Source organism: Zingiber officinale, chromosome 10A, assembly GCF_018446385.1.
Source record: "Zingiber officinale cultivar Zhangliang chromosome 10A, Zo_v1.1, whole genome shotgun sequence".
In the NCBI taxonomy this organism is placed as follows: Eukaryota; Viridiplantae; Streptophyta; class Magnoliopsida; order Zingiberales; family Zingiberaceae; genus Zingiber; species Zingiber officinale.
This window is the reverse complement of record NC_056004.1, coordinates 97,240,087-97,261,932: the sequence shown is the minus strand read 5'-3', so window position 1 is coordinate 97,261,932 and position 21,846 is coordinate 97,240,087. Positions and strand designations below refer to the sequence as shown.

General features: G+C 41.0%; 1 long non-coding RNA gene across 2 annotated transcripts in view; it reads right to left on the bottom strand.

Moving 5' to 3' along the window:
• Window positions 1-19,930, bottom strand: part of LOC122028199 — a 32,020-nt gene extending 12,090 nt beyond the window's left edge. Inside the window, exons 1-4 of one of the 2 annotated variants that reach the window (XR_006124672.1) lie at window positions 19,790-19,930; window positions 19,532-19,695; window positions 19,292-19,344; window positions 17,197-17,258 (exon numbers count right to left, since the gene is read on the bottom strand). This is a non-coding gene — a long non-coding RNA (uncharacterized LOC122028199). The remainder of the gene's footprint in view (window positions 1-17,196; window positions 17,259-19,291; window positions 19,345-19,531; window positions 19,696-19,789) is intronic. The other variant, XR_006124671.1, reaches the window with a different exon arrangement.
• Window positions 19,931-21,846: the final 1,916 nt, after the last annotated feature.

The window sequence follows — 21,846 nt, the reverse complement described above, 5'->3', positions numbered from 1 at the left end:
TGACTAATCCAAGGATCTACACACGACACGCTATCTCCGCTAATAACAACTCCTTCTCGATCGCAGCCGGAGGCGGAGAAGCCTCGTGCAAACTCACACACAACACAAATACAAATACAAGAAGAAACTCTAAGAATACAAGTGAATACACTTTTCTTCTTGCTACTTGATGTTGCCCCTTGAACCTTGGAGATGCTCCCCAAGTGCCTACAAGAATTGGCGTGAGTGTTGAAGAAATCGCTGTGAAGATCGCTGTAAGCTCGCAGGAGAAGATCGCAAAGATCTGCGGAGAAAACGCTCCGCAACGACTATAAACAGTGCCTCCAATCGATTGAAATCAACTCCAATCGATTGCCACGTCAGCTTCACACAATCCCAGCCGTCCATCACCTGCATCCTGCGCAACAATCACTTCCCAATCGATCGACCGATCGATTGGGACTGTCTGAATCGATCGCCCGATCGATTCAGCGCCTCTCTGTGCTCTCGCGACCGCGTGAGAGCTTCTGCTTCCCAATCGATCGACCGATCAATTGCCAGCTCCCAATCGATTAGGAAAGCCTCTGTGCTCGCGATTTCATATCCCAATCGATCAGCCGATCAATTGGGCCTTCCCACAATCGCAGCACAGTTCAATTGATCGACTAATCAATTGAACACTCTGAACTTGACTCAAACTCAAGTCCAAAGTCTCAAACCCAACTCCCGATCAATCGTGACCTATTGGATCTTCATGCCTAGCATTTGGCCACACCCGACCAACCTCGAACTAGCCTTCTAGCCTCCTCCATCAGCCTTGCGTCCCTCAGATATCTCCCCATTCTTCACGCCTTGCCTTCAAGAGCTTCCTTCGGCCTCATCCTAGTTGTCGGATCTTCATTGTCAAGTCATACTAGGACTTACCTTGCCAAGACCATATGCTTGGACTTACACCCTTTGCCAAGATCACACTTGGACTTTCCAATTGCCTGGCTCCTCACCAGAACTTTCTCCTTTGCCAAGATCACACTTGGACTTTCCAATTGTCTGGCTCCTCACCAGGACTTTTCCTTTGCCAGGCTCCTCACCAGGACTTTTCCTTTGCCAGGCTCCTCACCAGGACTTTCTCCTGCCTAGCTCCACACTAGGACTTTCCCGTTGCCTGGCTCCTCACCAAGACTTTCCAAATATCTAACCTCAAGTTAGGACTTTCCCAATCAAGTCTCCTGTCAACCTTGACCTACTTGACTAGTATTTTCATCAACCTGGTCAATCCTTTGACCATCTCCATAACCGGACGATTGTTCCAGCAATCTCCTTATATTATCAAACATCAAAACTCAAATCTTGACTCAAGCTTGACTCAACTCAAGCTTAGTCAAACTGGTCAACCTTGACCTAGGGAAATTGCCCCAACATCTTCCTCCGGGAAGTAAACCACTAGGTTGCAAGTGAATCTTCAAGAAGAAAATGAAATCAGATGGCACAATCGATAAATACAAGCCCAGATTGATAATCAAAGGATACCGACAACGAGAAGGCCTTGATTACTTCGATACATACTCTCCGGTGTTGAGAACAACTTCCATTAGAGTATTGCTGGCGATTGCTGCTCTATGGAATCTCGAAATATATCAAATGGATGTAAAGACAACCTTTCTAAACGGGGATTAAGAAGAGGAAATCTACATGGATTAACCTGACGGGTTTTCTATGCCAGGACAGAAAAATAAGATCTGTAGATTGGTGAAGTCATTATATGATTTGAAACAAGTACCAAAGCAGTGGTATGAGAAATTTGATAATGTCATGAAGGAATGTGGATTCAAGATCAATGAATATGATAAATGTGTCTACATAAGAGCCATAGAGAGTGACTATGTCATCTTGTGCCTCTATGTTGATGGCATACTTATCATTGGAAGTAATGATAAGATAATCAAATCCACTAAAGATATTTTGAACTCAAGATTTGACATGAAAGACATGGGCCTAGCTGATGTGATTCTAGGAATTAAAATTTTTAGAACGAAAGAAGGACTTGTTCTTAATCAGTCACATTACGTGGACAAGATTCTTGAGAAATTCACCAAGGGTGACACTGCGTTGGCACGAACGCCGATAGATACGAGTCAACATCTATAGAAAAATTGAGGGGAAAGTATCTCACAGATAGAATACTTTCGAGTGATTGGAAGTCTGATGTACCTGATGAGTTGTACACGACCAGACTTGGCCTACGCGGTAAGCAAACTGAATAGATACACGAGTAATCCCGGTGTTGAGCACTGGAAAGGGATAACAAGAGTACTGAGGTACTTGAGGTATACTCGTGAATATGGACTGCATTATACAAGATATCCTGCTGTGATCGAAGGATACAGCGATGCAAGTTGGATATCTGATATAAAAGACTCTAAGTCTACGAGTGGATACGTATTCACTCTAACAAGTGCAATCATTTCCTGGAAATCTTCTAAGTAAACCGTAATAACCAGATCCACGATGGAATCTGAGTTTGTAGCTCTTGACAAATATGGTGAAGAGGCTGAATGACTACGACAATTCTTAGAAGATATTCCACAATGGCTGAAACCTGTGCCGACGATTTGCATACATTGCGATAGTCAATCAGCAATCGGTCGGGCACAAAGTCATATGTATAATGATAAGTCTAGACATATACGTCGTAGACATAATACCATTAGACAACTACTTTCAATGGAAGTTATCACTGTTGACTATGTGAAGTCATAAGATAACCTAGCGGATCTGCTAACCAAGGGGTTAAATCGAGAGTTAGTTGCAAGCTCATCAAGAGGAATGGGCTTGATGTCGTTGTCAGCAATCAGTGCAGAGGACACCCAACCTATGCTAACTGGAGATCCCATGAACTAGGTTCAAAGGGACAACTAATCTGCACTGACTAGACATACTGTAGGGGGATAGCCCAATGAAACAGTGACTAGACCAAGGTAAGCCAATGGGCTTTTAATTATCAAGAAGAGTAGATGACAACTCTTGAGGGATCACCCTATGTGAGAAAGAAGTGGGGCCGCTTCGAAGAAAATTGGAGGCATAATTCTGAGAGCTTCTCACAGAACCAGGCGTGTTCATGGCCAAGAACGAACACACTCATGAGAACTGAGTTGTATCAAGCAAAGTCTTGGGTGAGATTTGTCACTGCATACACAGACGGCAGTATAGTTCAAGGACATCGTGTCTACACTATCAGCTAGTAAGCAACCAAATATTCACAAGGGAAAGTTCTGTAGGACCATGATCGTTCGATAGAGGGGGGGTGAATATCGATTCGAAAACTCGAGTGTAAAAGTACGCAGCGGAAAAGTAAATGAACACAATTGATTTTACTTCGTTCGGAGCCTGTGACGACTCCTACTCGAAGACCCGTGGTCCTTGACCACTTTCGTTGGGCAATCACTAGCAATTCGAATGTGATTACAAAAAGAGTACAAGAAATGCTAATGAAACAAAGCACAAAGCTGTACCGACAGAAAAGAAAACTTAAGGAGCAAGGGCGCATTGTCGGAGCTTTGTTAGCGTCGCTGGAGCACAGAGCAGCAAAGCAATCTGGGAATTCTGAGAGATGTGTTTTTTTAAGCTCCACCCCTGGGGCTTCTTTTATATGCTGCTCCGGGCGCCTGGATCCCTTCCGGGCGCCCTGGTGCGACGTGGCAAGTCCAGTCAGGATGCTCCACGTGGCGAGGCGACGCAGAGGATAAAACTTGCCTCCGGGCGCCCGGACCACCTTTTTCCAGAGATTCCTTCTCCTGCAAAACAAGGTTAGTCCGAGGCAAAATATACCCTGCAACACAGATTGTTAGCACAATGAATTAACAGAAAAAGTATGACTTAGATTCCGTCTTCCCGAGACCGGAATCTAGTCACGATCTCGACTTAGATATCCGAAATGGATCTAAGCCGGATCGACGCCTAATGTTCCCTTCCTGGGAGCGCGTCCTCGCAGTCACTCCCCTCCAGTGACTTACCTCACCTGCCAGACGTCCGGTCAGCCCGTCGACCCGTCTGGACTTCTCGTCAGCTATCCGGTCAGCCCGTTGACCTAGCTGGACTTCTTGCCAAGCGTCCGATCAGCCCGTCGACCCGCTTGGACTTCGTGCCAGCTATCTGGTCAGCCCGTCGACCTAGCTGGGCTTCGTGCCAGACATCCGCTCAGCCCGTCGACCTGTCTAGACTTATCCTGCACACTCGATCAGAGTGTTAGATCAACAATAAACCTAACTTAACCTATTTGTCATTCATCAAAACCTGGGTTAAATCGTTAGTGCTAACCGCACCAACAATCTCCCCCTTTTTGATGGAATGACAACCTGGTTAAGTTAGTGAAGACATTTGCAAGAAAAAAAACAGATAACATCATTATGTGGAGGTTTTTTAAGTTAGTTTGTATTTTCAATTGGCTTGGCTAACTTAACTAACTCTCCCCCTTTGGCATTCATCAAAAATAAGCATGTTTAAAGTAATTAAAAATATAGACTTCAGACAAAGTAAGGAATCATGTCAAGTTAATCTGGGGGAGTTAAACTTAGTAATTTATCTTCTTGTAAAAGAGCTAAGTTTTGAGACAAGTTTAAAAGATCTATTTTTCAAAACTAGGTGAAATTGATTTTCTAAAACTGAGTTGGTAAAGGATTCAACTTTCAAGACTTAAGTATATAAAAGACTTGATTTTTTTTTTTAAAGCTAGTTTTCAAAAATAGGTGTATATATAAAAAATATCCAGATTTAAAGGCTAAGTTTTATGAAAAATAGCTAATTTTTCAAGTATAGCTTCTAAGGTTAAGGTTTAAGAATAAGTTCTAAATTTCAAGAAAAATAATTTTTTAAAACAGGTTTCAACTCTTTTCAAACATAAGCAAAATTTCAAAACTAAATTTTAAAATATATTTCAAGATTGATTGAAGTTTAATTTTCAACACTAAGTTTGTAAAAAACTTTTAAAAAACTTAGTTTATAAACTTACGCTTAGTTTAAGTAGAATTAAGTAAAGTCAAATTCTCAGAACTAGATTTTTAAATTTAATTTTCAAAACTACGTTAAATCTAATTTTGAAATTCAATAACTTAGTTTTCAAAAATAGGTTTAAGAAATTTTTAATAAAAATGTTTTGAAAAACCGAAAAAATTTTAATTGATTCTCCCCCTGGACCTGACATTAAATCGAATGTCTAACCAGTTAGTTACTGACTGACTTATCAAAAGATAGCAGCTTTCACTTGGTTAGTCAAGTTAAGGTCAATCTTAACTTGATTAATATGTATTTTGTTTTTAACGCCCAGACTTATGTCGATGCACTGAAGTAAGCATCTTAAGTCTTAGGCAAGTGGCCTATGTATCTCACCCCATACTATTGTTGGAAAACATGAGTAAGGTAAACCTAGGGTTTTTGTGAGATGCTCAAAACTAGTCCTATGGGTGCATGTTCTCCAGTGACTTACCTCACCTGCCAGACGTCCGGTCAGCCCGTCGACCCGTCTGGACTTCTCGCCAGCTATCCGGTCAGCCCGTTGACCTAGCTGGACTTCTTGCCAAGCGTCCGGTCAGCCCGTCGACCCGCTTGGACTTCGTGTCAGCTATCTGGTCAGCCCGTCGACCTAGCTGGGCTTCGTGCCAGACATCCGGTCAGCCCGTCGACCTATCTGGACTTATCCTGCACACTCGATCAGAGTGTTAGATCAACAATAAACCTAACTTGACCTATTTGTCATTCATCAAAACCTGGGTTAAATCGTTAGTGCTAACCGCACCAACATGTTCAAAGGGTAAACCTACCTATCCTATACTAGACTCAACTGCTGAATGTTATCACTTACCTATCTCCATTCATGTGGGGGATTGTTGAATAAGTGAATGGAGAAGAAATGGAAGAGGAAAGAGGCTCCATTGTGAATGGGACTTTAGTCCCACATTGGAAGTTTCAAGGCAATTTTGTTGGTTTATATTGATTCACATACATTGAGGTTGTGAACAAATGCATGGGGAGAAGCTCTCTCTCACGCGTGGATGCGCAGGGAGGTGCAAATCCAGGGTCCGGATTTGCACTGAACCAAGTTGACTCGTGTGCGAGCGTAACCTGCGCACACGAATGTCGGACCGGTCGGGGCAAAAATTTACTCAAGTGGAACAACCAACATTTTGCCACGTAGATCTTTTGTTGCTATGAAACGAACGCATTAAATTCGAGATTAATGCAGAATAAAACCGAACGAGTAATAATGAGTGAAACGGTGGTCATTTCACTGCTCGGCTAATAATGACCATTAAGGTCATTAACTCTGGCCACTGATCCGAGCTCCTATATAAGGAGGCTCCGATCATAGGCAGAAAACACAGAAAAGCAAAGGCTCTCCATTTTTTTCCCTCTTCCTCTGTCGTGCAACTCCTGCTCGGCGAAATGCCCGTGATAGCAATCAGGTGTCACTCAGTTCGCCATGACCACCAGTGCTTGGTCAGATTCACGGTCGACCGTTATATCCTGGGAAACAGACGACCCTTGTAGGCCTCGAAACACAGCCGAAGGTGGGCGAATCTATTTCAAGAAAATTGCGACTTTCGCAGGCCTCGGTCAGTTTTCCTGGTCGGCCAGTCTGCTCGCCCGATCTGTCTTTTGTCAGATCAAGTGTAGATCTGGTCTTCCGCTCTGCAGACCAGCCCTGTCGCTCTGCTCTGCAGCATTGGTCTTCCGCTCTGCAGACCAGCCCTGCCGCTCTGGTCTGCTACTCTGGTCTGCCACTCTGCAGACCTGCCCTGTTGCTCTGGTCTTCCGCTCTGCAGCACTGGTCTTCCGATCTGCAGACCAGCCCTCCCGCTCTGGTCTACTACTCTGGTCTGCCACTTTGCAGATCTGCCCTGCTGCTCTAGTCTTCCGCTCTGCAGACCTGGTATTCCACTCTGCAGATCTGTTCTACCGCTCTGCAAACCTGCTCTACCTCTCTGGTCTTCCGCTCTGCCTGCAGACTTTGTCTTCCGCTCTGCAGATCTGGTCTGCCGCTCTGCAGACCTGCTCTACCTCTCTGGTCTTCCACTCTGCCTGCAGACCTTGTCTTCCTCTCTGCAGATCTGGTCTTCCACTCTGCAGACCAGTCCTGTCGCTCCGCTCTGCAGACCTACTCTACCGCTCTGCAGACCTGCCCAACCACTTTGTAGACCTGCCCAACCGCTCTTTGGCAAGTATCAAAAACCAGCCCCTACTAGTAGCCTGAGATTATCCACTCGGGTCATTTCAGCTGTAAGTTGAATTTAATTCGAGTATTTAAATTCGGCTAATACCCTGTATATCTCCGACAACAGATTGTTTGTGTCCAACAAAATTAAACAAAACGTTGGGGGTGAGAACTAGAGAGAATCTCTGATGTAGGTCCTCCGATACTCAAGTCAGTACAGTGGTCGAACGAAAAGTGGAGAAGATAAACAGTAGATACGAGTGCGTGATTAGACATAGTAAAGCATAATGTCGCGTACCTCGTCGACGGAGAAGATCTCCCCTTTTTATATTACCTCTTATAACCTCCGCAATAATGAAACGGCAAGAAATATTTGATGTCAAAAGATGTCGGGTAATGGAAGGTGTATAATCTGAAATATGTACAATTTACTTATCTTCTGAGGAATCTTCTGTTACATGTATATAAACAGTTTTGTGTAACCTCTTCAATAAATATAGAAGTTGCATAGTCACCTCATAAAAAGGTTCGGTTGCATATATGTGCTGAATACCAAAATATTTTTCTGATGAATAGCTATTATTCTGATAGTTTGTTGTGATTCCTTGACAACGTTGTCTCCAAGAGGTAGCCCAACCGAATCTTTAATCGATCGATGCAGCCCAATCAGTTCTATGTCCAATCGGATTTATAATGAAAATTGTCTTATGTGTTTGCCTTGAGTATACATATATGAAACAGGAGCAGAGCCTTGTAAACCCGACTGACGTCATGTGATAGGAGCTTTGTATCTTTGAACAGGAAGCTGAATCCCATAAATCTGACCAGCCATAGGGTCGGTCGACTATATGCCACAGACTTTGATGTTGAAGATCTAATAAGTAATAAGAAACCAAGTCTTGTAGGTTCGGTCAATGTTAGGACCAATCAATCGTATGATAGGAGACTGACTCACGAGAAAAAGGGAGCTCGACCCCATAAGTCCGACCGGCTTTGGGCCGATTGGCCTTATACTGAAGGTTGTATTATAGGGCTGACAATCTGTAAGATAAGAGTAATGTTGTAGAAATGGAGAGTTGGATCTCGTACATTTGACCGACGCATTAAGATTGACCGGCCATACTTCTGGAAGTCTAACCAACTATTGGGTCTACTGATTCTATACAGAGTTATATTATAGAGCTAATCAATTATATACTAAGCACTGTAGCTTTGCAAGCCCGCTCGGCCTTTTTGTCGACCTGCTATTTATAGGTGGAGCACTAGATCCTTTAAATCCATCCGACTCTTAGACCATCCGTCCATATATTGAAGGTTTTAGTGCTAAGGAGTGAAGGGTTGAGCCTTGGTGAGAATCACCCGTTCCTCTGACAAGGCTACCACCTCACCTTGACTTTGACCATCACTTCACCTTGACCTTGACTGCAACATCACCTCTGGATCCGCTTACAACAAACCATATCAAATAATATTTTACTAAACTATAAATTTTAGTACTATTAAATCAAGTACTATATTTTTTGAAAAAACTTCTCTCTAGGACTATCATCTCCGAATTATTTTAAATCAAAATCAATATACTCATCAAAACTTTCTTAATGTATTTATATTGACATATCTAAATTTGATAACGTAAATTGATAATAGTAAATTAAATTAAAAATATATCTTTAAATTTTTATTCTATTGAATTCAGATATAAGGATATAAATTTTTACTCTATTGAATTGAGATATAAGGACATAAAAATATTAAGAAAATTTTCAGAACTATATTTATTTTAATTTGAAATGATAAATTCAGGTATAAGGACATAAATATATTAAGAAGATTTTTAAAAATATAATAATTTCAATTTGAAATGATTCCAAGTTGTCTAAATTTATACTACACGTTATTCCAAAATTTTAAAAAATTGGCTTCTAGAACAGTTCATTCTTTGTTTAAGAAATTACATACACGTTAAATTGATGTTGAATCCAAGTTTTATATTTAGTTGATAAAAATGATAATAAAATATTAATGCCTACCAAATTATGATTCCCAATTATAAAAAACAATCTTCTAATATTTTATTACAGAATAAGTAGTTCATTGTCTATCCAGCTAAAGACATTAAATAAACTAATTAAAGTAATTGGAAGCAAATCAGTAGGGTGGAAGAGTGGAATGCACGAGTCAATCAAATTGACGAGACTTAGCCAATTTAACTAGTTTAGCTCAAGTGAGATTAGTTAGGCTCGTCGGTTGAGTTAGTCAATGCCTTGACCTTAGATATGAATACTCTATGAATGTTAGAAACTATTAGACACTTAAACCGGTCAAATTATTACACGCGTGTTGTCATCTTCAGGTATATAGAGCAAGAGCAAGTGGAGGTCAATTAATGAGCTAGAAAATGATGGCAAGTTGCCCATCTGCTGTTCAAGATTCCTCTATGCTTCCCAAGGAATGTAATCAGTAATCTCTCTCACATTCCACACCACTACGATTCGGACGACATAGTAATGCATATGCCTGAAAACTATAGTCTATAACTGAAGGCCAGGAATGGAACTATGGAAGGGTGGCGCTACTGCGCCAGAACAGGAGTCTGAGTAGGTGCGATGACACGAGGAAGCAAGAAAATAGAAGAAGAAAGAGCAGATTTCCTAAAATACATTGTACAACTTTTTATCTTATGATTATTCCTGCATGAACATGAGTCACAAGACGTCCTTTTATACGATCATACCTAAACAGGACCTCTGTGTTAATGCGCCAACACAGGAGACTGAACAGGGGCAATGGGGGTGAGGAAGCAGGGAGGAAAAAAAAGAAGACAGGGACGCATGTTCAAGAGGAAGAATCGCTCCCGCAACATGCTGGACAAGTCATTTACACAAGAGCACGCGAGGAAGGAGGTTTGGCTTGGAGTGAGAGAGATACTTTCCAGGTCGATCTCCTACGTTGACAGCTGAAACCGACCCAACAAAAGTTGTTGGCCATGGGATTTGGGAAAGAAAGCACAGTAGGGAAGAGGAAAAAAAAAAAGGTAGGCATGGGCGAGTGGAGAGGTGAAGAGAAGGATCATCAATGAGGAGCACTAGTTGCTCCAGCCACAGCCGTCCGTCCAAATTAGAGAAAAGAAAAGGTAGAGAAGTAGGTGATGAGAATGAAGGCAGGGACCAGGGGAAGTTGGAGTTGGGCATCTGTGAGATCAAGGTGCTTTCGCTTTATAACAGGAACTGGGATGATCCATAATCCTCCTTAATAATTGAGGATTCGGAGGCGAGTGTTGGGGGTGGTGGAAGGTTGCAATCAGTGGATAGGAGACAAACTGCCTCTTGGTGTGCACTCAGCAGCAGAAGAGGTATAGTTATTGATGTGGCGAAATCACACGGCCCCTACGTATTTATTGGATCTAAAGTCATACTAATATAATCTGTCAGTCAAAATCAAGGTGAGGTAGACTTAATTCACAAAGATCAAACTCAGTTTAAAAAGGATTCAGGTATAATAAAACTCGTTCAACACACTCATTTCAAAGGTTCAAGTCTTATCAAATATAAATCACAACACCCACTGAGTCTCAACCACTAACTCTGCCTCAATCGCCAATATCACTTTTGTCTCGACTTTGAATCCTAATGCTTGCCTGGTCTCATGCTCAATTGCCGACATACCTCTATGTCTTAGCCTCGGATCCAGACATCTCCTCGGACATCCTCCGTGTCTTGATCTCAGATCCTGACATCCTGGCTCGACCTCAGTTACCGACATCCTCCATGCCTCAATCTCATATCCCCACATTACATCTGGCTCGACCTCAGCTACCAACACCCTCCACACCTCAGTCTCATATCTCAATATTACATCTTGCTCAACTTAAGTCACCAACACCCTCCACGCCAGCCTCAGATCCATGCATCTCCCCCGACATACTCCATATCTCGATCTCATATCCTAGCATCCTTCGCTCGACCTCAGCCGTCGACACCCTCCACGCCTCAGTCTTAGATCCCGACATCACATCTGGCTCGGCCTCAATCGTCGACATCTTCCATGCCTTGTTCTCATATCCTAGCATCACATCTGGCTTGGTCTTAGTCACTGACACTCTCCATGCCTCAATCTCATATGTCGGTATCACATCTGACCAGGCAGTCGTCAATACCCTCCATGCCTCAGCAATCGGATCTCGATTTTATTTATTCTCAAGGTCACTCTCCATCGACCTCATTCCCTTGTCCATCCTTGTATGAGGCCCACAAATATTCTAGAACACGTGGTACCAGATGAATGGAGAGACGGTTAAGGAGTTGGTCCCATAGATGCCCTCCTTCAAATATGTGACATTTGGTGAATGGGAAGGTAACTAATGACAGTCGATCTAGTTCTCCATTGACTCATATGAGGATGATGGAGTATGTAACATAATGTCTAACGAGAAAATGTTGTTCTGACAATTATATAAACCCTAGAAAAGGTAATGATAAAGGATTCTAAACTCTATACGACTCCATCAGGTTTTCTCCTTCTCCATCTTCTTCCAAGATCAGTCCAATAATTACCTTAAGAAAACCCAAAATTGAGCGTCAAAGTGGCTTGGTCTTAGTCACTGACACTCTCCATACCTCAATCTCATATGTCGATTGTTGTGCAAAGAAGGGGGCAACACCTCTTAACCTCTAACGCGAAAGAAGAGGAAGAGAGAAAAGATATCGCGCGGAGCAACAAGACAAAGACGCACAAAAGGAGAGCAAACACGAGGAAGGAGAAGAGAAAGAAAAAGAATTACCGTGGTTCGACGGCCTGCGTACTCCACAAAACGGCCGAAACTTTTTTAGAACTTTCTCTACACAAGATAATCACATCTAATGATTCTTGTGTTTGTTGTTGTTATGAAAAATCGCAACAGAATTTTATTACGAAAAATTTTAACAGATTTTTTTTCCATAACATTCATCGCATTGACATCATCCAAATATGAGTCACCCGTCAACAATCTCCACCTTGGCGAATATTCACCCCTTCGAAGAATACGAGTATCTGAATAAAGCTCCACCTGGATCTCTGGGTCCGAGCTTCCTTCCTCTAGCATACTAAGATCAAAAGTCATACTAAGATAATTTGTCAGTCAAAATCAAGATGAGGTAGACTTAATTCACAAAGATCAAACTCAATTTAAAAAGGATTCAGGTATAATAAAACTCGTTCAACACACTCATTTCAAATGTGAGTCTTATCAAATATAAATCACAACACCCACCCAGTCTCAACCACTAACTCTGTCTCAATCGCCAATATCGCTTTTGTCTCGACTCTGAATCCTAATGCTTTCTTGGTCTCATGCTCAATTGCCGACATACCTCCATGTCTCAGCCTCGGATCCAGACATCTCTCCCGACATCCTCCGTATCTTGGTCTCAAATCCTGACATCCTAGCTCGACCTCAGTTACCGACATCCTCCATACCTCAATCTCATATTCTCACATTACATCTGGCTCGACCTCAGCTGTCAACACCCTCCACACCTCAGTCTCATATCTCGACATTGCATCTTGCTCAACTTAAGTCAACAACACCCTCCACGCCAGCCTCAGATCTAGGCATCTCCCCCGACATACTCCATATCTCGATCTCATATCCTAGCATCCTTAGCTCGACCGTAGCCATTGACACCCTCCATGCCTCAGTCTTAGATCCCGATATCACATCTAGCTCGGCCTCAATTGTCGACATCTTCCATGCCTCAGTCTTAGATCCCGACATCACATCTGGCTCGACCTTTATTGTCGATGTCTTCCACGCCTCGTTCTCATATCTTAGCATCACATTTGGCTTGGTCTTAGTCACTGACACTCTCCATGCCTCAATCTCATATGTCGGTATCACATATGACTAGGCAATCATCAATACCCTCCATGCCTCAGCAATCGGATCTCGACTTTGTTTATTCTCAAGGTCACTCTCCATCGACCTCATTCCCTTGTCCATCCTTGTATGAGGCCCACAAATATTCTAGAACATGTGGTACCAGATGAATGGAGAGACGGTTAAGGAGTTGGTCCCATAGATGCCCTCCTTTAAACATGTGACATTTGGTGAATGGGAAGATAACTAATGATAGTCGATATGGTTCTCCATTGACTCATATGAGGATGATGGTGTATGTAACATAATGTCTAACGAGATAATGTTGTTCTGATAATTATATAAACCCTAGAAAAAGATAAGGATAAAAGATTCTAAACTCTATACAACTCTATCAGATTTTCTCCTTCTTCATCTTCTTCCAAAATCGATCCAATAATTATCTTAAGAAAACCCAAAATTGAGCGTCAAAGTGACTGGTCGAGATCTTTCCGACGCCAATTTAACTTATTTTTGGAATGTCTTTCAGGTCCCTCATCTCTTTCACCAACGATCTTCAAAAAATGTGCATGTAAATTTATTCGTTGACTGATAATTTGACGATCCAAGACATTTGACCTTATCAAAATTAGTTGGAAAATCAACATCTAAAAGTTTTAAGAGTATTATGATTGACGGCTTGAACGAGTGAAGTAGTTGATCACTTGCAGGACTAGCTAACTCGTTGAACCGAGCCCCCACGGGTGTGGTAAAACATTTAAAAGAAAAAAAGAGAGTTCGAACAAATAGTGCAAAGGTCAATTTCGAAGTGTACATAAATTATGCTCTAAATTATATTTACTCGGTAGATAAATAGGGGAAAGTTCATTTACTTTTAGAAATAATCGGTAAAACCTGAACAGATGGATTAAAAAAAAAACTGATTGGACCGAATGTTATTAACCAGCTCAATTACATAATTAATAAATTTTAATTATAAGGATTGTATTTTTTATAATAGTTAGCAACATTAATACATTATCCACTTTAGCTAACCTCTCATACTATAGAATATAGATCCCATATAATTTTATGTATGATAAAATTCGACTCCAAAATAACGACCGAATGATTACACATTCTATAATTACTCTAGGATCACTCTCCGTCCTCATTAAGCTATGATCTCGTCTTATGATCTCATCCGAAAACTAAATCATATGGGAGGCCAATGGTAAGGGCAAGAGAGTTGATGGCAAGAGGACTAGGATCTGGGACCCAAAGATGCGTCGCAAGCTTTAGGTCTTCGAGCGGAGTAGGAAAAGACGATTGAAGATAATATCCATGGACTTGCGCACACCACAGACAATTCGCATGGGAGAGTTAAGACTAGAACTAAGAAAGGGGTTCCTGGCACAGGTAGTCCAACGCTCAAGTCAGAACCGGGACAGAGCCAAAAAGTGCAAGAAGCATATAAATAGTAAAACTGTAGTAGATGCGTATGTATGCACGTACCTAACCAACGGAGAGGACTGCCTTTTTATATTGCTTCTCATAACTTTTGTCATAATGAGGCATTAGAAAATGTCTAGTGTCAGGGTATGTTGGATAACAAAGGATATATGACGGACTTCCATTGGATAGAGGAAGGTTCTGTGATATGTATGTAAAAGAGTATCAGAATATTCACTAACAAATAGTCATTATTCTCTAACAGGTGGTTATTATTCTCTGACAAGGTTGTTTCCTAGCGATGGTCCGACCGACTCAAAGGCCAACCAGGAGTCGTGTCCATGAGAAGCTGAGCTCTCGATATCCAATTGATGCTAGGGTCGACTAGGAGTAGACTTGGAGTCATGCCTATGAATATTGAGAAATAAGGGGAGCTGAGCCCTGGGTGTCCAGTCGGCACTAGAGGGTAGATTGGGAGTCATACCCATGATTATTGAGAACTGGGGGAGATGAGCTCTGAGTATCCGACCAATGCTAGGGTCGACCGAGATTAGAATGAGAGTCATGCCTATGAGTACTGAGAACTAAGCCCTAGGTATCCAATCAACACTGGGGCTGACCGGGAGAGTACACTGAGAGCCATACCCATGAGTACTGAGAGCTAAGCCCTGGGTGTCAAACTGACACTGGAGCTGACCGAGAATAAGCTGAAAGTCATGCCCATGCAAAGTCAAGCCTTGGGTGTTCGACCGGCTCTAAGGCCGATCGAGAGAGTAGACTGGGAGTCATGCCCATGAGTGTTGAGAGCTGAACCCTAAGTATCGGACCGGTGCTAGGCCCAATCGAGAGAGTCAACTGGGTGTCATGCCCATGAGTAATAAGAGCTGAGCCCTAGGTGTTCGACCGATACTAAGATTGACCGAGAGAGTAGATTAGGAATCATGCCCATGAGTATCATGAGTTGAGCCCTGAGTGTCCGACCTGTGATGGGCCGACCGAGAGAGTAGACTGGGAGTCATGCCCATGAGTACTGAGAGATGAGTCCTAGGTGTCCGACTAGCGCTGGAGCTGATCGGGAGAGTAGACGAGTCTTGCCCAAGAGAGGTGATTCGTTTGGCCACATGTATCTTGACTCTGACCATCACTTTATTTTAACTTTGACTGTCACATCATCCTGACTCTTGACCCCAAATCACCTTTGGATCCTTCCTAAGATACCGTATCTCCTAGGATACTGTATCAAGCTGCATCACAACATTCTCAATAGCCTCCACTTGATTAATCTTCGAATCACACACCCAACATGGTCTTATTTTAATGTCATTAGGTAACATATCTTATACTCGACAATATCATATCAATATCAAGATATTATCCACTTTAGATAATATCCCATACGATTAGCGATAAGATTTTGTTGCTTAGTGGATTTTAACTGGAGGTGAGAAACTCCTCTATTGATCACTCATCTTACGATTGCTCCAAGAAAAAGTTGCGATGCATGTCAGGAATAGAACCTTGTTTGAGGTCACAGTCCAAGAATCAATCTCTGCCCATGTCAGGCCGCTCATATAACACATTTATACATTGGCCAAATTAAATATATCTAATTCACTAAAATTTAATATCAGTATGGACAAAAGTGAAATCTTTATCTCATTAATTGTGGAATGCTAGAGTAGATAAATTAGTATTTTGAGAATTTTTGAAGAGAACAAATAAAATCAGTCAAAATTTTAGAAACTGATTAGTTCTCTGGTCCTACCATCATCAGGGTTTTCAACGGTTCTACCATGATTCTAATAACAAATTGATATAATATTATCCTAGTCTAAACTCTTATAGTGTTATTTTTGAATTCTACCAAAAAAATCTCATACCAATAAAATATTTTTATTCCTTTTAAAATCTATAAATTGTTTCATGACTTCCTAATGTGAGACTTTAATTATATTCCTAATAATTAGTTTGATTTTTTATTTAATATGTAATTGGATCCATTGATTCAACTACTGAACCAATGGTTCACAACTCCGATTCAATTTTTATCCAATTTTCATGACTGGTTTTCACTCAAACAACTTTACGATTTGAATCAGTAAGCCAGTACAGTTTTTAAACAGCTACAGACAGGCAAATGCTTGTTTTATATAATACTATATTTGAGTAATAATAAAAAATGGCAATAAACAATTTAAAAAATCCTTAATTTGATTCTTAATTTATAAGAAACTATCGGTCATAAAACAAATATCTTTATAATACTAAAATATTCGCTCTATTTACTTAGATGTCTAGTCACCTAGATCCCTAAATTCATTTGGATCTATATTCAATCAGTGTTGCATTTGCTTCAATCAAGCTCTCAGTTTCCTTGCCACCATAATATTCATGCATGTACAACTAGGCCAACCTTTGGGAGTTTGACTTGTCCTATCATGTCAGTTATTCAGCTTGATACGCAAACATATACAGATGCTTCTCATCAGAGGAAAATGAAAAAAAAAAAAACACACACACACACACACCCCATCACTCTCTGAACCCTCACTATTAGAAATTTACATGGAAATGACATGAAATATGTTTTTTCTTAAGCAAATTGACAAAGGATAAAACTATTCACAAACGAACAATAAGCAACATGAAGGAAAAAATAGTAATTTTTGAAATAATTCAGCATGAAAGAATCAAATTCTAGCAAGTATAAAATACCGAGTCTTACCTATAGATGGCTGAGGCAGGCAATATCAGATACTCCAGGTCTGGGTTCTCAAATCCTCGATTCTATTAAATAAAAAATCACAAGGCGATGAGTAAATTCAGATCGATACTAACGAGTCAATACGCCAACACTTAATACGTAGGATACAGAGATTGAAGATATCTGCTATAAGCTCCAGAGCTCCCAAGCAACAGCATGATTCCTTACTGGAGTTTTGAGGTTAAATATGAAGAGTAAAAAAGACAGCACGAATGAAACTTAAAGCAATACGAGATACTTCATGACTGACTTCTCAAATGCTAGATTATATTACCTCACAACCAACAAGGCGATAGATTTGAATCAAAACTCGTATGTCAATATGTCTACATTTGCTACGTACAAAGACAATGAGATTTAAGATATCTGCTACAGGCTTGAGAGCACCAAAGCAACAAGATTCCCTACTGGAGTCTTCATATTAAACATGAACAATAGGTGCACAAAGTTGCGCACAATCTATTGTGTCTCCGATTTGTTAGACTGTTAATCATAATAACAGTTGCATACAATTCTGTTTTTTTTAAAAAAAAAAAGGTTTGGAACACCTTTGCTTGTCATCCATCATAAGTTTTACAAGCAAATTTAATTAAGTGAATAAATCTGATCCCGCATATTTGGCAAACCATCTGCGACAATAGCAAAATATCATGTCGAGTAATTACTTCAGTAACTGAATCACACATGGGGAATCAGTAATTGATTGCCAGTATATAGTAATGGGGTTCCAGGTCTAAATCTGTGTATCAGGCCCCGAAAGTAATTGATGGGGGCAACAATAAAGTTTCCACAGGTATGCTATATGCAATGGCAATCAGTACAAAGTCACAAATTGATGCAAGCAAAAACATTAAAGTAATTTCACAGACCATGCGCCATCAGTAATTTCACCCAACCCCTACAAAGTTATGTTGGCGAAGGTCTGAATGAATGGCATCAGCATCTTAATAATCTAGAGGTGCAGAGTACACTCTCCAATGTCCATTATCAAAACTATATTTGGTATATAATTGTGCCTGTTCTGTGGGTCAGCTCTGGCCCTATCATGATTTCCATCCATCATGAAAAACCCAATACTTACATGATCGAACATAACATTATCACTACAATGTTGACCATTATTGCTCTAGGTCATGTCGTGTTGAGTGCTGACCCTTGTGTCATGGTGAGATTCTTGCCACCACATTTTAAACTTATGACCTTTCCTAAATGAGGCAATCATTACACAACGAACATTATAAGTCATCGAATATTGAAGGTTCATAGAACTAAGATACATCACTTGTAAACGTGGGAGCCAAGAGAGATCATTATGGATAATGAAATTTAAATGCAAGTAGCTCAGTCATATTGTCCTCAATAAGATGAACTTCAATGCCCATATTTTGGGGCTACCTGAGGTGGATGTTGGTCTTATCTTCAACAAGGAGCACCACCTACCTTTTTACGATCTTGTTGAGACCGATGAAAATAAATGTCACCAAATCACCTTGTCATTTCAACATTGCAACCAATGAACAAATGCTTAATGACTAGATTATTAGATCACCTGCTAGAGCAATGTGTTCTTTCTTGTTTGTTGGTGGAATAATCCTGAAAGGTGGGTATTTGAGCAACAGGTTGACCTTTATTCATCAAAGGTGAATTCTTTCAGTTCAAGGAAAGTTGATGGAGATCAAAGTTCATATAGCCTGGTTTGAGGGATCCAATCATACCCGAGCTCGCTAAACCATGCATATTCCTACCTGAAACTACTATAATTTGCACTAAAAGGATTAATCACATCGTCAGTGAGTGATCATTTATCATTTACTTACTATATTTTTTTTGTTATAAAGGCTACATTGACGGCATCTGAAATTTAAATGCCATACTTTACATTTATTTATTGTATCTGTGAATTCCTGAGATCTAGTAGGCAAGATATGAATTTCAAGCACATGTTTATTTGATGCCTATGACTCATTAAGTGTAGCATAGCAAGGACTAGTCAGTATATCGAACTATTAGGAAGATTCAGATTAATGGAAGCTTTAAGTGAGTTTTTCTCCATTACCATCAGTCATGGAGGAACAAACAACTTCCCTTATTCCGTCAGCCATGGATTCCCTACATCGGACATAGAAAATACCACACATTTAAGTGATATAAAGATTATCGAATCATCTGACCATAAAAAATGAACAAAGCATTGCAATAAAGATTGACTTAGCATGCCAACTAATTGGGCCTTTCTACCCTACTAACTGAAGCATCGATGGGCAAGGTAAAGTCATGACAAAGGAAGAGATCATACTTTTGACGATGATGTTAACGCATTGTGCGCACCTCTAGCCCCACCTGGAAGGAGAATGATGTGACAGAGGTAGAAAGTGAGCTATGGAAGCTTGTCGCCACGCTGCTCCTCTTTACAGCCAAAGATCATCGATCTCACACGGAAGCCAAGAAATGTTCGAAACCCTAAAAACATCCAGAGAACCTTTTTCAATCGTCGAGCTCCAGCTTTTACATTGCAAGCAAAGAGGGAAATTGCGAGATTCAACGAAAGATCGACCTGATGCGATAATGGGCACGATCAGCGAGAACTAATTTCGTCGATGAAGAAGAGACACGAAGCAGATTTGACAGGGTTTGTGCGGATCCGGCAAAGAACTTCTTGCCTTCTCCGCCCTTCGGTGAACGCGACGCCATCCCGCCACCCATTTGAAAACCATCGATAGGTTATTTATAGAATAAAAATTAGCAGTCTTAAATCCATTTTTGCCCTTTCTCAATTGTCATCCGTGATATACTTCAGTTTGACCTCTGTAGTCTTAAAAATTATTTCAACTTAATTGAGAGTTAATTAATAAAATTATAATTTATTAATTAACAAATGCATTCTGTTCAGATGACAATACAAACGGTTCAGATGCAACAGATTTAATATATAATCAATATATAAAATATAAATTCTTTGTTCCATAAAAAAAAAAAAATCAGAGAATGAATCATTTGTAATTATTATCATATTTGGGTTGTAATCTAGTCATAATTAGTTACAATTCCTCTCTAGGTTCACGTCCTCTCCAAGTTATAGTTTGAATTAGGGCGAGTGATCGGAGGTCGTCAGCAGTGGGCAAGTGGCCAGGCAGCCTAGCGTCGAACGAGGGGTGGCCTCCGGGTGGTCTTCGACCACCTGTCTTGACTCAAACTATAACCTAAGGGGATAGTGAACCCAGGGGGATCGTAATCAATTTGGCCCGATCGCAGCCACGATACAACCGCAATTGTATGAACCAAAAGATCTGGGCTCCAATATGTGTCAGCCTCGTCCATCCTGATTGAAAATGTTGCAATCTATCGGAAGGACCGTATTTGCTTATTTGTCAAGATAGCTTTAACTGATAATCTCAAGCTAACGGCTTGGCTAAGTAAATCGATATCCAACGTTATCTAAAGTTACCCAAATCCGAGGATAAAGTTATGCTGAAAGCTCGAGATGGACGTTGAACAAACCCGGAGCCTGAGTTTGAGTTGCGTGAGGAGCGTCGCTCTAGGAACAAAGACGTCGAGTCTTACATCGAGGCAGTCTCCGTAAAATATATTTGCCCCATCCGACGGTGCTAAGAAGGCACACTTGAATGACTATTTCCAAGGATAAAATGGTGAGACCACGACACAACCTAGCATAGGTTGATGTGGCAAACTGAGCGTATACCTGAACACTGTCATAGATATCCGTCGAATGAAAATTGCTCGACAGAAAAAAGAGAAAGAAATGAGGGATTCAATGAGAAGAACTATCTTGCTTTCTTGTGTATGAAGAAGAATTTTCTTTGCTCAAAATTGCATCTGTACAAGAATCCGAAGTTACTTTATTCCTTCTTAAAACGAAGAATAAGGTAAGGCCCCCGAGGTTAAGGTCAAAGTCAAGAAAACTGGTTGATGTAGCAGTCAAAGTTAATGAGGAGTCAACACTTGGGGATAGCACAGTCATTTGGCTCTGTTAAATAATTTTGCGGATTGGACCTCTTGTCCAATCGGATCCCAAGTCCTCCCAACTTGATGGAATCCCGAGCCATCTTAGTTAACTTCAGAACCAAGGCCTCTTAGCTCAACCAAACTCCTTGTCCTAGTGGATGTCGAGTCCTCAAGGATGTCAAGTCCTTATCAATGGAATCCCAAGCCATCTTAGTTCAATTCATAATCGAGTCCTCTAGACTTCATTGTGTAAATACCCCGTGGTAGTTTTGATGTGATAGACCAAGTCAGAATTAGGTCATGTTGTCTTTTGATGCTTTGTCTCTAATTGTGCAGGAACTTAGGAGCATAAGAAGTCGAGCGAAAAACACAGCTAGCGAGAAGGACGGCATGAGAGAGAATCGATTGTTCGGTGCGTCCTAGGGACGAGATGCTCCAGAAGAGTACGCTGGCGAACGAGAAGGAAGCGCGTAGCATTTCTGAGAGATGAGAAGCCAGAGCGGAAAATTACTCGAGAAGGCCAGAAAATAGGTTCGAGTGAGACCTGTTTCGGATGGCCAAAATCACCCAAGCGAATGGAACTAGAGCGGAAGACCCGGACAGAAAGTCAACTAGGAGTTGACTCTGCTCCGAACGTTCGGAGTTATT